Here is a 19,942-nt window from a genome sequence, read left to right as displayed (position 1 = left end):
GGGGATAGGCATGGCTCAGAATGTAAGTTCACATGGTGAACTGCAGTAGCTGGTGGATGTTTGGGGGGGGGGGGTGTATGTGTGTGTTTTGTGTGTTCCTGTGTAGCTTGGTTCAGCTGGGTGGAGTTTTCTGTTTACCTGTTGTTTTTCCTGAACAAAAGAAAAATTGGTGTTAGGTTCAAATTGTTCCCTAATATGTTGATCATGATGGAACAGATACACATTTTCAAAATAAGCTTGTAGCAGAACTGACTGTGTTTCCACTTGTCTAAGAGTGTCTCTTCTTAGTATGTTCTTAGTGTGGCTGCATGATGTTTCATTATAAAGGTGTGTGCCATTTATTTATCTGTGTAATTTGTGTGTTGTGCTTTACTTGCGTGTTCATTTCATTTGTCCTTTTTGAGTGATTAGCCTTGATAGGAGTTGCTCCTTTGACAACTCCTGGAGAGTTTCTAGCACAAACTGCTAAAATTCAGATCCATGAATAAGAAACAGAAAATTTGGCTTCAGGTGGTTGTTAGTAATGATAGTAATCTCCAAACTGGTTTGTCCTATCTCTGCCAAGCGTGAGCTTTTGCTCTCTCTCTGAGTGGCTGCAGGAGGTTAGCTTGTGGGTTGCTGGTTTTCAGCCTTGAGATGTGGTTTGGGTTGAACATGCAACCTGGGGAGGGACTGCCAGCCTCAGCTGTAAGTGGCATCCTCTGAAACTATTGAGCCTCGCATTTAAACTCTCTCTCTGTCAGCTAAGCCACTCAAATTCAGTGTCGCCAGGGTTCCAAGCATTCTTTATTTAGTGGATGTGCCTTCCACTATGTCTCAGCTCCCTTTGGAAATCAGTAAAGGGTACTGCTTAGCAAATGAGTTGTGGCTGAGAGTGAGTTAATCTAAGGATATTAAATTAATGGCTTCAGAAATAATGTTCATACTGAAAGGTGAGAGTCTCTGATGGAACTGCTGAGGATTTTCTCAGACCTGATTGCTCTGTTATCAACATCTTGAATGCAGTGTAACATGTGTCTATCTGCTGGGGAAGAATGAGCTGTTGATAGATGTTTGTCTTTCAGACTTCAGTGAGTTCTCCTATTGTGGCATGATTTGGTTTACTATTCCTGGCATTTTCCTCAACCCATTGTGATTGTTATATGTACAACATGCGTGGTGCTATGTGTAGAAAATATGTCTTTAGACAAATGAAATGTCATTGTATATTTGGCCAAGCTCTTGCGAAACCTTCCTTCTCTTTGACTCTTCTGAATATGTTTTGGGGTTCAGACTAGACTGGACCTCAGTAGCTACTAATACCTGTTATTGGGTCTTTCCTTATTTGAATCTCTCATATTATTTCACCCACCAAATGATATTGTTTGCCTTGGTCTTTTTCCTTTTGCTCCTCATCCTTCTGTCACATTCCATTATTTATTTTATTTCTTTGCATTGTATCTTTTTTTCCAAGACTTAATCAGATCTGGGATTTAATGCAGTTACCCCGGACTTCTTAGAGCAGAAGGCTGTATTCTGGGTCCAGTGCTTCATCAGACTGAAGTTTGGTTTACCTGTCCTATTGTGCCAGCTTTGTGCTAAGATTGTAAAGACGAGTACAACATTGTTGTTTCCTCGAAGAGCTTAGAGTCGGGACTTCCCTGGTGGCGCAGTGGTTAAGAATCCGCCTGCCAATGCAGGGGACACGGGTTCGAGCCCTGGTCTGGAAAGATCCCACATGCCACGGAGCAACTAAGCCCGTGCGCCACAGCTACTAAGTCTGCGCTCTAGAGCCCGTGAGCCACAACTACTGAGCCCGCGTGCCTAGAGCCCGTGCTCCGCAACGAGAGAAGCCACCACAATGAGAAGCCCGCGCACCGCAACGAAGAGTAGCCCCCGCTCACCACAACTAGAGAAAAGCCTGCGCGCAGCAACGAAGACCCAATGCAGCCAAGAATAAATAAATAAATACATTTAAAAAAAGAGAAAAAAAAGAGCTTAGAGTCTAGTGCATGGGTCAGCAGCCTTTTTTTGTGAAAGACCAAATAGTAAGTATTTTAGACTTTGCAAGCCATACGGTCTCTGTTATTACTCGCCTTTGCTGTTGTGGTGCTGAAGTAGCCATAGACAAAATGTAAGCGAGTGAGCTTGGCCGTGTTCCAGTTCAACTTCGTTCACAAAGACCCGTGGCAGGCTCGCTTTGGCCTGTGGGCCTCCTTTACCAACCTCCGGGTGAATGGAAGGAATGGCTACATAAAGAGAATGTTTCAGTGTACAGTTTATTGTTGTTTGCAGTAGTTATGTTCTGTAAAGTCACCATAGACACTGAATTAGTAGGTTCTGAACCATTGCTCCCAAGGGAAATACAGGGTTAGATTCCTATGAGCCCCTGGTTACAAGATTTTCATCAGCTGATCAGTACATAACCTCATTTTATGTATGCTTCTATTTAAACACACCTTATTTAATGTATTGTTGATTCATTAACATTGAACTCGTGGCCAGCAGCACTATAACTCATGCCCAAGCAACTTATCTAGCACACATATTTTCTCCTTAAGACACATCACAGCCTTCTCATGTTTAGGAACACTAGATAGCATTTTAGCACTGCACTTGGGGACCATTTTAATCAGTGCACAAAAATGTGGAAAATGTGGCACTAAGTAGGCCACAGAAAGGACACTAGTTTAAAGTATGAGAGAAATCACCTTGTTTGATCTCAGCTGGGAATGTGGTTATGCGGAGACTCAGATTTTTTGCTGCTCTGTACATGTTCACAAATGACTGTGAAAGCACCGTGAGTATTGATTTTGGGGTTGCTAATAAGTTTTAGTGAGTAGGTGAATTCATAAATGAGAAATCCAAAGATTATGAAGACCAACTGTATCATGTAAGTGTCGTGAGGGAGGTATGTTTTGGGTGCCTTGGAAGCACAGAGAAGGGCACTTGGTCCAATCCTGGTGGAGGCGTGGGTTGTGGTGGCCAAAGGGAGGGCGAATTCAGAAGGCTTCCTGGAAACATTAACTAGGGAGAGTGAGAAGAGAGTGTTCCAAGTAGGAGGAACAGCCCGAGCAAAGACAGAGGTGGTGTGACACAGCAGAGGCTTTGCAGGGTATCTAAATCTGTGATAAGTTTGGAGGATAATGTGAGAAAGTTGGAGTGGTGGAAAGACTGAACCTTCTGCAGGAACCACTTTCTTGTTTGGTGCTGTGGACGCGTGGGTGTGTGGTGGTCCGTAGGCTGGTCCTGTATAATATCCTTCTGGATTCTGGAAATAACATTTTGTTTCTGGAATTTCTCATTGTTTACTTGTCACATCTGCATTGTTAATTCAACAAAAGCAATACTCTTCCATTCATTAAATTTGGTAGGGTGAAAGTGGACTGAATTTTTTGCCCCACAGTTTGCTGATTAAACTTTGAGGACTGCTCTCTTAGATGGTGCTTTAGGCATTCTGAGCTCGAACCTGGAGAAGGTACTAGTGTCTCTTTGTGTCTTGGTGGTTGGAGGAAATTGCTAATGGCTTCAATCAAGAAGGGCAAAGCTCTTTTTCATTTTCATATTTTTATCGCTTTTAAAAATGCACAAAGTCAACACATGCTTATTGTAAAAAGCTTGAAAATGCAGATAAATATGTTTTATCACCTAGAGATAGCTACTTTTAACATTTTAGGGGACTTCCCTGGTGGTGCAGTGGTGAAGGCTCCACGCTCTCAATGCAGGGGGCCTGGGTTCGATCCCTGGTCGGGAAACTAAGATCTCAGTGAGATGCCACAACTAAGTCCGTCCACCACAGCCACTGAGCCCGCGTGCTCTAGATCCCGTGCACTGCAACTAAAGAGCCCGCACGCTGCAGTGAAGACCCAGTGCAGCCAAAATAAATAAAACATTTTAGGGTATGCTCTTCCTGCATATTTTTATAGGGCACAGCATTTAGATTGGAAATGTTGAATGCCCATTATCCTGGGATATCAGAAGAGAAAAATCCATGCCTAATTTTTAACCTAGAATCTGGTTGGGAAAGTGGTATTCTAATATCTACGGTCAACACAGTTATCTGTATCTTGGTCTTTATCAAAGCACAGTTAGAGTGACACCATAATGTCCTGTCTCTTTTGCATAAAGAGAAACTTTTCAAGCCACAACAATAAGGAAGAGTGAGTTCAAGAAAGGTTAGACATCTAATAGGACTGATTATTGTTGTTTTCTTTTTTATAAATTTATTTTATTTATTTTATTTTTGGCTACGTTGGGTCTTCGTTGCTGCGTGTGGGCTTTCCCTAGTTGCGGCGAGTGGGGGCTACTCTTCGTGGCAGTGTGCGGGCTTCTCAGTGCGGTGGCTTCTCTTGTTCCGGAGCATGGGCTCTAGGCCCGCGAGCTTCAGTAGTTGTGGCTCATGGGCTCCAGAGCGCAGGCTCAGTAGTTGTGGCGCATGGGCTTAGTTGCTCCGTGGCATGTGAGATCTTCCTGGACCAGGGCTTGAACCCGTGTCCCCTGCATTGGCAGGCGGATTCTTAACCACTGCGCCACCAGGGAAGCCCCCTGATTATTGTTTTTGAAAGATTGAGTCTGAAAGGATCCATTTCATGAGTCAGCATCTTGAGCTAGTAATAAATTGGGGGCATGAGGGATTAATGTGAGGTCCCCTGGGCATAGGAAGTTTGTGACCTTGTTTGGAAAGCTGGATTCTTGTTGGAGAAATTTCTAGGCAGTTATGTTAGGGTTGGTTTCTAGGAGGGTGGGAATAGAGATTGACAGATCTAGTAGAGGAGTGATTGCCTTTTTAAATATTTTAATTAAAGAAATGTATTTTTTTAATGTTTTATTTATTTTATTTTATTTATTTATTTTTGGCTGCGTTGGGTCTCCGTTGCCGCACGCGGGTCCGCTCTAGTTGCCACAAGCGGGGGCTACTCCTCGTTGCGGTGCACGGGCTTCTCACCACGGTGGCTTCTTTGCTGCAGAGCACAGGCTCTAGGTGCATGGGCTTCAGTAGTTGTGGCACGCAGACTCAGTAGTTGTGGCTCACGGGCTTCAGAACACAGGCTCAGCAGTTGTGGTATGTGGGCTTAGTTACTCCGTGGCATGCAGGATCCTCCTGGACCAGGGCTTGAACCCGTGTCCCCTTCATTGGCAGGCAGACTCCCAACCACTGAGCCACCAGGGAAGCCCAAGAAATATTTTTGAATGGGGTAATATAGTATGTGTGTGTTTGTATGTAATATAAATTGTATATATAAGATATATGATTGTCTATTAGTGGCATATCATACACACTGTTATTCACCTTTGCTTGGGAGTTGGGAGATCCTTCCATGAGTGATTGCCTGCAAGTCCATTATATCTCTCTAGGGTTTGGAAGCTTGTTAGCTTTCATTAATTTTGTCCAGCATTCTGTATGTCAGAGGCAGGATAGTGCAGGAGTTAACAGCTTGAGTTTTGGGAAGTCCTAAGTTCAAGTCCTGGTTTTATCAGTTATTAGCTGTGAGACTTTGGGCATGTTCCTTAATCTGCCTGCGCTTTGGTTTCCTCATTTGTAAGGTGGTGATAACAATAGACTAAATGAGATAAAGAGCATGTAAAGAGCAATGAGTGGCATATCGTAACTTCTCATACAGTGGTGGTAGTTGTTACTGACATACTTACATTTTTGTTACGGTGTTCTTTTAAGCTATTAGGTTTGATTTTGCATTTTTCGCTTTCTAACCGAAGTGAACAATGAGGCTTGATGATTCACAAACTGACAGCCCACTGTCTAAATGCAAACTGTTCATTTGATTTGAAGAGTTTTATTTAATTATGAAAAATTTCAAACACACACAAGAAAATAGCGTAATGAACCCCCATACCTGTCACCCACATTTTCCACGTTTGTTTCAGCTTCTCCCCCTCACCCCCTGCTGAAGTATTTTAAAGCAAACCCTAGATCACTGCATCCCTACATATTTCACTTCTCTACATGCCTTTTATTTTCTAATTAAAAAAAAATATATATATATATATTTATTTATTTGGCTGCACTGGGTCTTAGTTGCAGTATGCAGGATCTTTGTTGCTGCGTGTGGGATCTTTTAGTTGCTGCATGCGGGATCCTTAGTTGCGGCACGTGGGATCTTTAGTTGCAGCACACGGGCTCTTAGTTGCGGCATACAGGATCTAGTTCCCTGACCAGGGATCGAACCTGGGCCCCCTGCTTTGGGAGCATGGAGTCTTAACCACTGGACCACCAGGGAAGTGCCCCCTACATGCCTTTAAAAAAGTAATGAACGTTTTCTTACGTACCACAGGGCCATTGCCCTGCCTTTCCTTGGCGTCATTCAATATCTGATCTATAACTTCATTTCCCAGATTATCTAACAAATGTCTTCTTAGGGTTGGTTTGTTCAAATCAAGATCTATATATTATTGTTTGATTGTTTTTTTCCTAAGTCTCTTTTAATCAAGACCGGTTCTGCCTTCCCTTTTTTTTTTTTTTTTTTTTTTTTAAATGTCTTTTTTTTTTAACTTTTTTTTTTTTGGGTTTTTTTTAAATTTATTTATTTATTTATGGCTGTGTTGGGTCTTCGTTTCTGTGCAAGGGCTTTCTCTAGTTGCGGCAAGCAGGGGCCACTCTTCATCGCGGTGCGCGGGCCTCTCATTATCGCGGCCTCTCTTGTTGCGGAGCACAGGCTCCAGACGCGCAGCCTCAGTAATTGTGGCTCACGGGCCCAGTTGCTCCGCGGCATGTGGGATCTTCCCAGACCAGGGCTCGAACCCGTGTCCCCTGCATTGGCAGGCAGATTCTCAACCACTGCGCCACCAGGGAAGCCCTCTGCCTTCCCTTTTAAAAATTTTCTTCATGTCACTAGCTTGTTAAAGAAGCAGGTCAAAAAAAAAAAAAAAAAAAGAAGAAGAAGCAGGTCAATTGTCCTATGGAATTTCCGCATTCTGGATTTGCCTCTCTTTCCTTGTGGTATCATTTAACCTGTTTCTCTCTCCCCATATAACTGTAAATGAGAGTTAAACACATGGTTAGATACTTTCAGCATTTTTGGTAAGAGTACTTCATTGGTGGGGCCGTGTGCCTCATTTTTTATTGCGTTAGGAGGTGTCCGATTAGCTCACTAACCAGAGTTCAAGTGGTACAAATAGTGGATTTTTGTTTGTTTTATTTTAAAATTACAGTCAGTTGCCAGCTAATTCTCAAAAGAAATCAAGATCTGGCAACAATTTGCCAGAGCTGAGTAGTACCTACCCCCTTTTAGTTTGCCACTAGCCCCTTTACCTCTCCTATGCTTGCTTGTATGTTGCTTACTTATATCACGCACCTTGCCTCTGTAGGCATTTGATTTTGTGATCCATGCTTTAAAAGTGTCACCAAAGTAAGTTATTACAATCCAGGTTTTTAAGAGACATCTAAGTTGTTTCTCAGAGATTCAGTTTAAGATTGACAAGAGCACCCAAACGGGCCTGACTTTGGGCACAGGGAAACGTCTTAATCATTGGGCCATAGGTGTTTTGCTGGTATTCACGTGACGTTGTCATTGTTGTTGACCCAGAAATCAGTTAGCAGTATGTCCTGCTACCTGGCTGGGTTACTCTGTCTGCTGTCCAGTAGTGAGCCTAAGGAATCTGAAGGTATCACTTCTGTTTCGTAATGAAATTTGTACCTGTGGGAATTGAGGCCTACCTACAGAGCTCTGGGACAGAGCTCTTTCCTCAGCATCCTGTTGCAGCCAAGCTTGGTGAAAAGTGAGAAGTTATACTGCCTAAGCGTGTGAACTGAAAAGCTTCAGGCTGTGTTTTAGTAAAGTCTGAATGCCACCCACCAAACCAGTTGGTTAGAATAAGCTTTTCTGGTCTCATGTAGTTTTCCTTGTCCCCAGGCTTTTTGATAGTTATGTGGAATCTCTGGCAGAGTGAGAACCTTATTTGCTAAGGTTTGGGAATCATCTGCCTGGATTTTGTGTGCTGTCCCTGCCTGAATCTCTTGTGTCCATGTTTCCATGGTGGTTTTTCCTTCGAGGATGATGATTTTCTTTCCGACTCTGATACATGGCTCTACAAGGCTGGATAGTATATGAGTACATTTTTTTCTTGCCTTTAATCAAGAGTCCAGCAAAGTAAACATGGGCCAAAAAAGGAGCACAGCTTCACTGTGGGAAATCCAGGTCAGGTGGCCGTAGCACAGAGCTTTCACATGCTCAACTTATTATATTTGCTTGAAGGCTTTTTTTAAAAGTGTGGTATGCAGGTGGCATTTTCTTCAGACCCATCCTTTGTCTTGCTTTTCAGTGCCCCTTGCATAATTTGTGCACTCCAGCTGCTGCTGCTGCTACCACTGCTGCCACCACCGTGCAGAAGAAAGCTGTGATGTGTGGGTGATACACATCTAATGCCTCCACCTTCCCCTCACCCCCCTGCCCCCACCCATGAACATAACTATAGATGAGAGCATGGTTTTAGAAGGCCTGCTTCCTTAGGCAGGATGTCTTGCCTTGTATTAGAGTGAGTTCCAATTCCTAGAGTTGTATCATGATCCTTCAGGTTGGCACTTCCAGAGCTAGTGCCACTATGAAGCTCAAAATAGCTTTTGACCTGATTTCCTCTGGGTAGCCTAAGCATTGACTTAATTTACAATGATAGAGAAGAATTGAGTCTCTCTGCTAATAGGTAAATGTTTTGTCCATGATAACTCAGTTATTGCATTGCCCCATAATTATATCGTCAAAGCAGAGAAAGTTAGCTTAATTTTTTGGCCTCATGAATACAGAGATTTTATATCTGTGAGGTGGGTACCATGTATTTTTTCGGGGTTGCTGTGGGCATTTTATTAACTTCATGTCACTGATGTGGCCCTTTACTTTTGTAAAGTAGCTTACAATATGTACCCCGTGTCATTCTCCTCCACCCTGGCAACTCTTTGAAAGTATTCTTCTGTCAACTGAGATTTGGCAGCATGTGATGACAGGAGTTCATAAGAGCCTCTTTCTACAGGAAGAGGCTACAGATTGGCTCTCTTTTTCTCAGGCCATGAGAAACAGCTTGGTGAGATTACTTTCAAAGAAAGTCAGATCTGGGACTGGGTTTTTTTGGATATTGATCCTATGAGTTTGCTGTGAGGAACAGCCTCTAACAGACAAGGTCTGGGGCCACCTGCCTGGATCACTGTTGGACTCTCGGGCTGATGTCTGTCTTTGTCTCTTTGTGGTTAGCAGTGAGTGGAAGTTTCTCAAAGTACATTGGCCCTAACTACAAACCCTTAACGCCCCATATGACCTCGGTCACCAAACCACTTCAGGGCTTTATTTTTATCCTAGCAGTTTTGTTTCAAGATGTGAGGTTGGTTTCTTTCCTCTAGCAGAGCAGAGTTCTCTAGGGGGAAGAAACAGAGTGCCAGGGTGCAGTTGAGGCTGGTTAGACACCAAAACCACACTCTTCGTCTTTCTGGGCTTGAGACGTGATATAAGCCATGCTGCAAACACCAGCTTCCACACGGTGAAGAAACCTCGTCAGATACTCGCTTCATTTATTTTTTGTGTTTGTTTTATTTATGTTTTTAGACAACTAAAATGTGGAGGAAGAGGAGGTGTACCTTCCCATTCTGCTTCAACCAGAAATCTAATTCTAAGAATGAATACTTTCTTAAAATCCAGTATTTCCCAGCTTAAGGTTTTTCATCTTCCCCAAGAGTGTTGATGAGAACTCTCACAACTCACCAGGTCTCAGGAAACCGGATTACCAACATATCCTGTTCGCGTGCATGTGTGTATTCTGTGTTACCCACAGGCCACTTTCCACCCCACGTGACCTTTAGTTACCATCCGGAAAGTCAGGACCCAGATACCAGTCAGATTTTCCAGGCTTTGGTTTGGTTTAGACATTTTAGAAAATGTTAAGAGTAGTAATTCTAAAGAGACTTTCTGAGTGGCACGCACAGTGAATAGGAAGTTACATACCCTCAAGGGAGAGGGAAAGGCTGCCCCTGTGCTCTTTTCAGTAACATGTTTGAAAACGAACATTCACAAGAAAACTTGCTACTGAAATGCACAGGGGAGGGGAGGAGAGAACTGTTTAATTGATTAGAAGTCAAATACATGCCTCAGTTCTTAGGTTTTAAGACTAAATTCTGAAGCTCTTGTTGCATTCTTTAAAATTGTAATGTTCATTATTGGAGTTGTTTATAACACACGGCATCGAATTTTATTTTAGTCAGCATCTCTCAATATAAGTGGACTGTAATGAGTCAGGTAGTGCTCTGAACAGGGGGAGATACAAGACTGCCAGTGGCCTGCAAGCTAAGAAGCGTTTATTACCTTTTTATGTAAGGAGTTGTTTAAAAAGAAGAACGTGTGACAGAGAGACGTATGTGGCCTGTAAGGCCTAAACTATTTACTGCCGGACCCTTTACAGAAAAAGTTGGCCCACCACTGCCCCAGAAGCTGGGCGGGTGAAGGCAGTTAACCCAGAGGTCCTTTAGGACATTGATTGTTAATGAGGGTGTTATTGCCTTTTGGGGGCACAGTTCATTTTTCTGGCCTGTCACCATAGGATGTTTAGCATTCCTGGCCCCGTCCACTAGATGCCAGTAGTTGGCCCCCACGATTTTCCAAGGACTCCCTGGGAGGGGTGGAACTGTTTTGGTTGAGAACCAGTGATTTAGAGCCTACTGAGATTAAAAAAACACCTTGTTAAGGTTTCTTCCTTCATTTCCTCTCAGTCAGAGAAACAGACCTAGAATTTGGCCCTTCATGGCATAGGGATCAACCACAGTGAGAGAGAATTCCAGTCACTGGGGGAATAGGGAGAATTTTCAGTGTAGAATAAAAAGGTTGTAAGGAGGCCATTTAATGAGTGTGTCTGTTGCTTGTTCACCCTTCAAGACTTGTTCAGGTTGATGTATGATTTATGAAAGGTTTGTTTTGATGTTGGCCATGCTTTGGAAAGCATGTTCCTCTCTATGTGAGAGGAAGAGTGGCCATCTTTGGCCTTAATGTCCAGATGATTTTGAGATCTGTGGGAATCCGTATGGTGTACTTGAGAGACTTGTTCAAAGCCAATGTAAAGACGTAGTTTTGGCATCTCCTGAATAACCTGATATCCAGACTTAAGCCAGAACTCTGGGGTTAGAGAATTTTCCAGCCTGGGAGAGTCGACTGAGAAAAGTCCTCCTTTGGCTCCTTACCAAGTTAGACAAGGGAGCAATCAGCTGCTGAGTTCCAGCCAACTGGAATGTATGTGCGGGTGTACTATAAATCGTCCCTTAGGATCCAGCTCCTAGTCTGTGAAGAGCCTTCCAAATAAGAATGAGACCCTTACACAGGATCCATGTTCAATCTGCAGCTGCTATAGGAACGGACAGAGTAGTGAGGCGACGTTACTAGTAGTGAGTGGGAGCAGCTCACTTTGTATATAACATATTGTCTGTTGTGTGGGGTAAGAGACTGCACTGACCTTTTTGTTTTCCCCATGTTACCTTTCTCACCAATTTCCTATGTTTTTTTAAGTTTCTGACCATACTCGTGGGGAGACGTATCTGTAGTTCTGTTATTTGCAATCCCTATCTACTCTTTAAGGTCCCGGGATTTCATCTGTCTACTCTGTTTTCACTGTCTTGGGTGTGATGTTTGGGCTAAGGTAGAGAATATGAAATAGTTGTCTTCTTGGCTTGTGATCTTACCCCAGTCGGTAGACCCTTTGTTTGGCTCCAGGGGGAAACTCAGGTTATTCCCCTCCTGGAAGCCTTTCACTTTACTCATAAATATTTAATATTGAAGTTACTGCTCAGTTTTATTTTCCCAAGTATTAGTATATAGACTCCCTAGACCAGAAGGAACTTAAAATACTATCGAGATGCTTTCTGATGCTCAAGTCCCTGTAAAATGTATTTATCACACATTTTTATTATTAAGAGCTTCAGTGATTTTTCCAGTTGTCTATCTTCTGTCTACCGATTCAAAATTTATTGAGTGTCTGCTCTGGGAATCACTAGGCATCTCTCCTCCTTTTGCTCTTTCCATGTCATTCATTCCTAGAACATGTACCTAGGTGACATGTTGGTCCGTGGTAGTATTGCTTTGACTGAATTGTACTTTGGTGTAAGGTCATCAGCCTATATTAAGACAAATAATAAAAGAGGCCTAGGGAATCATTGCTGTTTACATTACTTGGTATCTTCTTTGTGGAAACCCACAGGAGAAATTTTTGCTTTTAGTATCAGAGATAGTTGTACTGTGTGAGGTTTTTTTGTGTGTTTTTTTAAACCTCATGCACATTTACGAATTTGTTATTCAGAATAATTCTCTATTTTAATTGTTCCAGAGGTTAGAGCTGAACTTGTAACTGGCTTTAGTAAGTGTCAGGGATTTCTGGCATGCATTTTGTGTCGTGTCCTTACTGCTCCTGACCTCTAATCTTTTTCTTGATGGCTCCTCTTTCTTTTTTGTATTCTGTCTTGCAGTACAGTATATACCTTTATATGTGGACTTAAATAATTGGCTTCACAGTTTTATATGGACATTTTTCTCTTTTCTCTTACTTATCCAGCTGTGAAACCCCTTTCTCAGGTCAGCTAGTCATCTCTGAGGGGATCAGGGTTTTTCCTGTCCCCATGCAGGTCATTTCCATAAATATTTAGTGAATAGCTTTGTATGCTGGTCATTATTCTAGGCACTGCACCTAGAAAGGTAAATGATATTGGTCCTTCCTTCAAAGATACAGTGTAGTAAGAAAAATGGATACGTAAGTAAATACTTGTAATGAAATGTTACATGTTATAATAGAAATATGTATACTGTATAGGGGTAATACAGAGGAGAAAGAAATTAACTCATGATGAACAGGGAAAGCTACCTAGAAAGGTGATCTGTCCTTAATTTTGAAGGATGAAAGAAGTTCTTTAGGGAGATGTGGGTAGCAGACTTTTCTGGCAGAAGGAACAGCATGGATTAAAACATGGTGTGATTAGAAACTGAGTGGTTGCTTCTGAGATTCCTAGCCAGGAGTCTGTCATTAGAACATCTTAGGCCACAGTACAGATGTCCACACCAATGCTGTCTAATCAGTCAGCTGGAACTGAAGATTCATCACAAAGTGGATACTTCTGGGCTTTTGATTTGGCCCAAGCTTAGAAGTGAATCCTTCAAATAGTTCTTCTTTGCTTTATTTTATGCATTAGCAAAGGTTGAGTCATCCTACAGTCATGCCTTCCATCATTCTGGGAAGCTTTCTGAGCCAAGCCTGGCTTGGCTTGGGAATAAGTTATGCACTGTGTTGTAACTGTTGGCAATAAGTCCTGTTCTTGCTCTTCACACGCACAGTAGGACTGCAACTACTGAAGCATATGGAAAAGAGGAGTTGGAATAATACCTTTGTGGATTTGCATTTTTCTGGGGTGTTTCTTGGTAAAGATACGGAAGTCTTATTTTGTCTAATGAGATTTTGAGCTGACTTGTGCCACAAATCTCTGAGATGCTAGGCCCTAATTTGTAAAGCAAACTATTTGTAAGTCAGTTGACATTCTCTTCGAGGAATTTCTTTGGCATATTTTCTTTTAGACTTCCGGACAGATCTGTAAAGCAGTATGGCTTTTAAAATACTTTGAAGTGATACATATCAAAAGGTTGGATAAGACACTAGTAGATGCCCTTGGTGCCCCCTGAGAAGCTGTCCCTTGTGGCTGATGCAGACTTGGAGTCAGATCTTCTGGATCATATTCCTAAATTTCTTTTTATTTCTGCCAACACATTTCTCAGTCTCTTTCCTTGTTTCTACATCTGTAAAATAGGATCTAATTTACACCATCAGTAGATCTGGTATTTAACACCAGCATAGCTTTCTGCACCTAGATGGAGCCACAGCCTTTTAGCACAGTCACCTTCATTTTTTACCACCTCAGAGTTAGATTCTTGACGGGGGTTAGGACATATAGGGCAAAGGATACTGGCATGAAATAAAGGCTTTTTGTGGAACAGCAGCAGAGGTTGTGGTAATTTGAAGAAAACTTTATTACAGTATAATATACATACAGGAAAGTGCATGTATCAAAGCCATACAGGTTGATCAATTGTCACAAACTAAGCAAACTGTGTAACCCAGTGTAATTAGTTTTTATGTATTTGTTTGTTTGCTTGTTTGTTTTTGGCTGTGTTGGGTCTTCATTGCCGCACGCGGGCTTTCTCTAGTTGTGGCGAGCGGGGGCTACTCTTCGTTGCGGTGTGCGGACTTCTCATCGCAGTGGCTTCTCTGGCTGCGGAGCACGGGCTCAAGGTGCGCGGACTTCAGTAGTTGCGGCACGTGGGCTCAGTAGGTGTGGCTCGGGGGCTCTAGAGCACAGGCTCAGTAGTTGTGGCGCACAGGCTTAGTTGCTCCATGGCATATGGGATCTTCCCGGACCAGGGATCAAACCCGTGTCCCCTGCATTGGCAGGTGGATTCTTAACCACTGCGCCACCAGGGAAGTCCCGGCGTAATTGGTGTTTGACTCGTCATTTTCGTGCTTCTCTTTCAACTCTAAACTCACATTTTCCCTATACATTTCATAGTAACAGTGAGAGGGATAAAGCACTGTAAATAAATTAGGAAGAAGTTAATGTTCATGATTTACCTGCTTTCTGGTGTGCCTAAGATTGATTTTCATTGTTGAGAGAGGATAAGGAAAATGGAGAGGAGAATTGGATCAAAGACAAGGAATTTGAAGGTGTTTGCCATGCCTTTTGAACTAGATATTTTGAGTCTGGGAACCAGCACAAAAAGGATATGACTGACAGAAAACTAGATGGAAGCAGGCCTTCCTCCAGTCACAGTGAAACTGAGTCTCTCACCAAAAGTGCTGTGGTTTTTGGCCTTAATGTTGAACTCTGGCTGTTGGGGGAAAAGTGACATCATGGCCAGCCTGCTCCTTGGCGATGCTTGGGTCCAGCTGGGATGTGGGATCCTACAAGTTCTGCGTTGCATGTTTATAGCCTTGTCTGTGGTGTCCAGGTAAATGCCAGGCTGCGTCAGCTCATGTTGTCGTCTATGTGTAATCCATTTTTATTCCAACCATTTTCTTCCCTTTCTACTGCTAGCTGCCAGTGAGGTAGAGGTGCCTCTGTTGATAAAGAACAGATACAGAAGTTCACATCCAAACCTGAATAACCATTTTTAACTTGAAACACTTTTCCTAGGAGTTGATGCTCCAGAATCCTTCCCTTATTTGGTGCCTTGCTTAAATCTGAAGCTCACATGAGGTTGTCAGAGCGCCCTGTAATGCTGGTTATTTGCTTTTTGGTGCCCACAGCAGAGTGGTTTGTGAAACCTTCTTTGTGACCACATCTTTCTTAAACTGAAGCTTCGTTCTTCTCTGGGTTCTTAGATTAGTTCTTACTCCTCCCTTTCCTGAGATATTCAGGGGTTTTCCTGTATTGTGGTAGGTGGGTAGGCAGGAGGGTATGTTTTCTCATATTTTTTCTGGACCACGCACAGTCCCTTGATGATAGTGTGTAAATGCACATATATTCTTTGATTCTTGAAGAACTACTTCCTTATTAAACAGGCAGATTGTGGATTTATCTAGAAAAATATTAGGGTTTTTATTTTACTAGTTTTATTACTGCTATTTTATTGATATGGAGAACAAGCTTTTATTCACTTTTCCCACTTTTCTTTCTTCTCTCTTCTGGCTGGCATTATCCTAGGGTACAGTTGTTAAGTGCTTCCACCAGCTTTCATGGTATGATCTGGACTGGAAGTATCTACTTCCCTTAATCTGCAAGAGTTCTCGGTTGGTTTGGCCCAGTGGTCTTTCAGTGAATGATAGCTGGAGCCATTGGTGGGTTTTTGCTTGGGGTTGCTTTAGCTTTTGGCCTTTATAAACATCCTCAGTGTGATTCTTGGTTCTGCCAAAAAAGTTGCCCCTTTTAAAGGTGGAAGATTAAGAGCTCAGACTCTGGAACCAGACTTGGGCTGGTCACTTAACCTCTCTGTGCTCAGTTTTCTCATCTGTAACATAGAAATAATAGTAGTACTTACCTCACAGGATTGTTGTGAGGTTAAATGGGCTAATAGTCATAAAGTGCTTAGAAATGTGCCTTACACAGAGAAGGTGCTGGAGAAGTTTTGACTGTTACTAAGGTGGTTGAGTATGACACACTTGTTTTGCTCAGCTGGGAAACCTTGAGCTCTCGGTGTCTGAGTTGTGTCTTAGTAGGTTGGGGTACTTTTAACTCCTAAAGCACAGAGCCAGCTCTGTAAATTCAACCTGTCCTTAGTTGGGAGCTGCCCCTAAGCTTCTGAAAGGTGCAGTCCAATAGTTAAAATCAGGTGTGAGGCCACACTTCCACACTATGTGGATTATATATCTGGGCAGAAGAGTAGAATAGGTTCTTCCAATCCTTTGCTCCCATTGGCTGAGCCTTATTTGTGCTTCAGGATGTGTCTTTTGCTCCGATCATATGGCAAAGCCAGAAATTGTAAAAGTATGGGTATTATAATCTTTGGAGCAAACTCATATCCATCCATCTCTTCAGTCAGCTGTCCCTCACTATTGATAATTCCTGTGTCCTGGTATATAGAAACGAATCATTCACTAAAGGACATCAGCCTAGAGCTGTGCTGACCGGTGTGGTAGCCACTAGCTATATGGGGCTATTTAATTAAAATGAAATAAAATTAAAAGTTCAGTTCCTCAGTCACCATAGCCACCTTTCAAACACTCATTACTCACCTGTGGCTGATGGCTACTGTACTGGTCAGTGAAGATAAGGAACATTTCCATCATCATGGAAAAATTTTATGGACAGAGCTCATATAAAGACAGATGTGTGTATATAATAAAGATGTACCATGATACCCGGTATCACAGAGGCATGTGAAATAGTCTCTGAGTCTGGAGGATAAGGTGTCAAGCTCAGCCTGGAGGTAGAGGGTTGGGAAGAGCGTCTTAAGCAAGGAAAAGAAGGGCTTTATTCGATATAAAAAGGAGTGCATGAGAAGGCATTAGACGGAGATTGGCCATAGTAGCAGGAAGAACATGGTGAATTTAGGGCATCACAAATAATTGTTTGTTGCTGAAGGGTAGGCTGTATCAGCAAGAGTGGAGGCAGGAGGAGCAGCCAAAGACCAGACTAGAAAGGCTATTTGTTCATCAAGTATTTATAGGTTACCCTCTATGAGTCTGCTGGCTGTGGTGAATGAAATCCACAAAGTCCTTCCTGTCATGGTGTGTGTGTAAAAATTGGTGATAAGTGCTATAAAAACAGTGTAAATTAGAGCAGTCGTTCTCAAACTTTGGTACAGTACTATCATCTGGGAAGCTTTTAAAAATCATGATGCCCAGGTTTCACCTCCACGCCAATTAAATCAATATCTGGAGATAGAAGTCAGGCATCCGTATTTTTAAAAGATTCATAGGCAATTCCTACGAATCGTAAACGTTGGGAACCACTGGGCTAGAGAGAAAATATCGCCCCCCCCACGTGCCCTGAGTGGGAATGTGCTTAGCATATTCAAGTATCAGGAAGCCGCAGGAGTGGAGAATGATTATTACGCAGGACTCTTGTCGGCCATTGTAAGGACTTCGGCTTGTATTCTGATGTTAGCTGTGGTCTCTTCTTGTCCAGTCTCTTGAGCTGGAATGTAGCAGATGGAGCTGCTATTACTCAGGATCAAAATCCTTAAATCCCGATAGTACTCTGTTTTCTCTTCTTTTCCTTTTTTATTTTTATTTATTTATTTATTTATTTAAAATATATTTATTTATGGCTGCATTGGGTCTTCGTTGCTGCTCACAGGCTTTCTCTAGTTGAGGCGAGTGGGGGCTACTCTTCATTGTGGTGCACGGGCTTCTCATTGTGGTGGCTTCTCTTGTTGCGGAGCACGGGCTCTAGGTGCACAGGCTTCAGTAGTTGTGGCTCGTGGGCTCTAGAGCGCAGGCTCAGTAGTTGTGGCGCATGGGCTTAGTTGCTCCGCGGCATGTGGGATCTTCCCGGACCAGGGATCGAACCTGTGTCCCCTGCATTGGCAGGTGGATTCTTGACCACTGTGCCATCAGGGAAGTCCTCGGCATTGACTTTTAAAGGGAGAGCTGATGAGATCTGCTGGAGGGCTGCGGTCATGGGGTGGGAGAGAAAGAGGACTTGAGGATGACTCCATAGTCTGAGAAACTGAATAAGCTGAACTGCTGTTACCTCGATGGGATAGTCTGTGGAAGGGGCAGGTGGGGGGTGGCAGTCATATCAGGAGCTTAGTTCTGGGCATGCGGAGACACTTATGGGACATCAAGTAGATGTCAAGCAGGCAGTCTGATATATATGAATGTAGATTTCAGGGGAGGAGTCCAAGCTTGGGAGGATGACATAGACGGCTTGACAAAGGTCTGGGACCCCTCATGCTCCTCTGTAGGCAAAGGTTTTCTGCAGTAGGGGCAGAATTTGAAAGTTGCTTCAACACCTTTGCCACAGTCTGGACAGGAGATCATGCTTTATGGGGTCACGGTCTGGTCCTCAGACCCACTGGGCTGGAAGCTCCATCTTAACTGTGTCCTTCTCAGTTGCCCTGCGAAAACTTCCGCTTGGGCGGAAGGCGCTGCGCGCGCATCCTCTCCCTCGCGGGAGGACTCTCTTTTCTTTTTTAAAACTGTTATTTATTTATTTTTGTCTGCATCGGGTCTTCATTGCTGCGCGCGGGCTTTCTCTAGTTGCGGCGAGCGGGGGCTACTCTTCGTTGCGGTGCGCAGGCCTCTCATTGCAGTGGCTTCTCTTGTTGCGGAGCACAGGCTGTAGGCACATGGGCTTCAGTAGTTGCAGCATGTGGGCTCAGTAGTTGTGGCTCGTGGGCCCTAGAGCACAGACTCAGTAGTTGTGGTGCACGAGCATGGGGGATCTTCCTGGACCAGGGCTTGAACCTGTGTCGCCTGCATTGGCAGGCGGGTTCTTAACCACTGCGCCACCAGGGAAGTGCAGTACTCTCTTTTTGTTTGAATACTTTTGGGTTTTGCCAAATTATCCTCCAGAAAGAGAAATATTTAAATTCTCATAAATAGTGGTGAGTGTGCTATTTCCCTTCAGCATTAGTATTAGTACTGTACTGTTTTTCTTGTGAGTTTTTTCTGTGTATTACCTGGATAATCTATCTTACTACTATCAAATCTACATATTTTATTTATTTTTTAAAATGTATTTTTGGCTGCATTGGGTCTTTGTTGCTGCACGCGGGCTTTCTCTAGTTGTAGCGAGCGGGGGCTACTCTTCATTGCAGTGCATGGGCTTCTCGTTGTAGTGGCTTCGCTTGTTACAGAGCACAGGCTCTAGGCGCGCGGGCTTCAGTAGCTGTGGCTTGTAGGCTCTAGAGTGCAGGCCCAGTAGTTGTGGCGCATGGGCTTAGTTGCTCCGCGGCATGTGGGATCTTCCCGGACCAGGGCTCGAACCTGTGTCCCCTGCATTGGCAGGCGGATTCTTAACCACTGTGCCTCCAGGGAAGCCCCTCAAATCTATATATTTTAATAGATTCTTCAACAGGCTCTTACTGAATATGTATTAATTACCAGACACTATGCTAGGCTGTTTAAAAATATTATTGAAAGAAAATAAGATAAGAATATCCAAATTATCTCTAAAAATGAAATCAGTGTTTCACTTAGTTTGAGTAAGACTTCTGTGTGATTTTAAAGACTTCTGCTTGGTTCTGGGCCACTGCTGGTCTCTGTAAATTGAGTTACTTAGAACTAGAACCATTGGGAGTTAGGGACAAGGGATCATGATTGATTGAGTGTGGAATGATGGTTTTCTTTGTCTTCCCTCTTTTCTCTGTCTCTATTGCCAATGGATGATTGCAGCAGCTTCTTAACTGGTCTCCTGGCCTGTAAACATTTTACTCCACACTCCCCCCTGCCAACCAAAAAAAAAAAAAACAACTAAAATTTCTAGACAGTTGTCAGAATGCCCTTTTAAAAATGGAGGTTTGCTCATGTCACTTCCCTGCTCAAAACCCTTCAGTGGCTTTGA

General features: G+C 43.2%; 1 protein-coding gene and 1 non-coding gene across 3 annotated transcripts in view; one reads left to right on the top strand and one right to left on the bottom strand.

Annotated features, from left to right (window-relative positions):
* The window catches only part of SMG6 (SMG6 nonsense mediated mRNA decay factor), a 234,829-nt gene that overhangs the window by 24,070 nt on the left and 190,817 nt on the right, over positions 1-19,942 (top strand). The gene's annotated exons all lie outside the window — the stretch shown is intronic.
* On the bottom strand, positions 6,143-6,215 carry TRNAW-CCA. The gene has a single exon. It is a non-coding gene; the product is annotated as a tRNA-Trp (tRNA).

This window comes from Balaenoptera musculus, chromosome 20 (genome assembly GCF_009873245.2).
Source record: "Balaenoptera musculus isolate JJ_BM4_2016_0621 chromosome 20, mBalMus1.pri.v3, whole genome shotgun sequence".
Lineage (NCBI taxonomy): Eukaryota > Metazoa > Chordata > Mammalia > Artiodactyla > Balaenopteridae > Balaenoptera > Balaenoptera musculus.
This window is presented reverse-complemented; position numbering and strand designations above follow the sequence as displayed.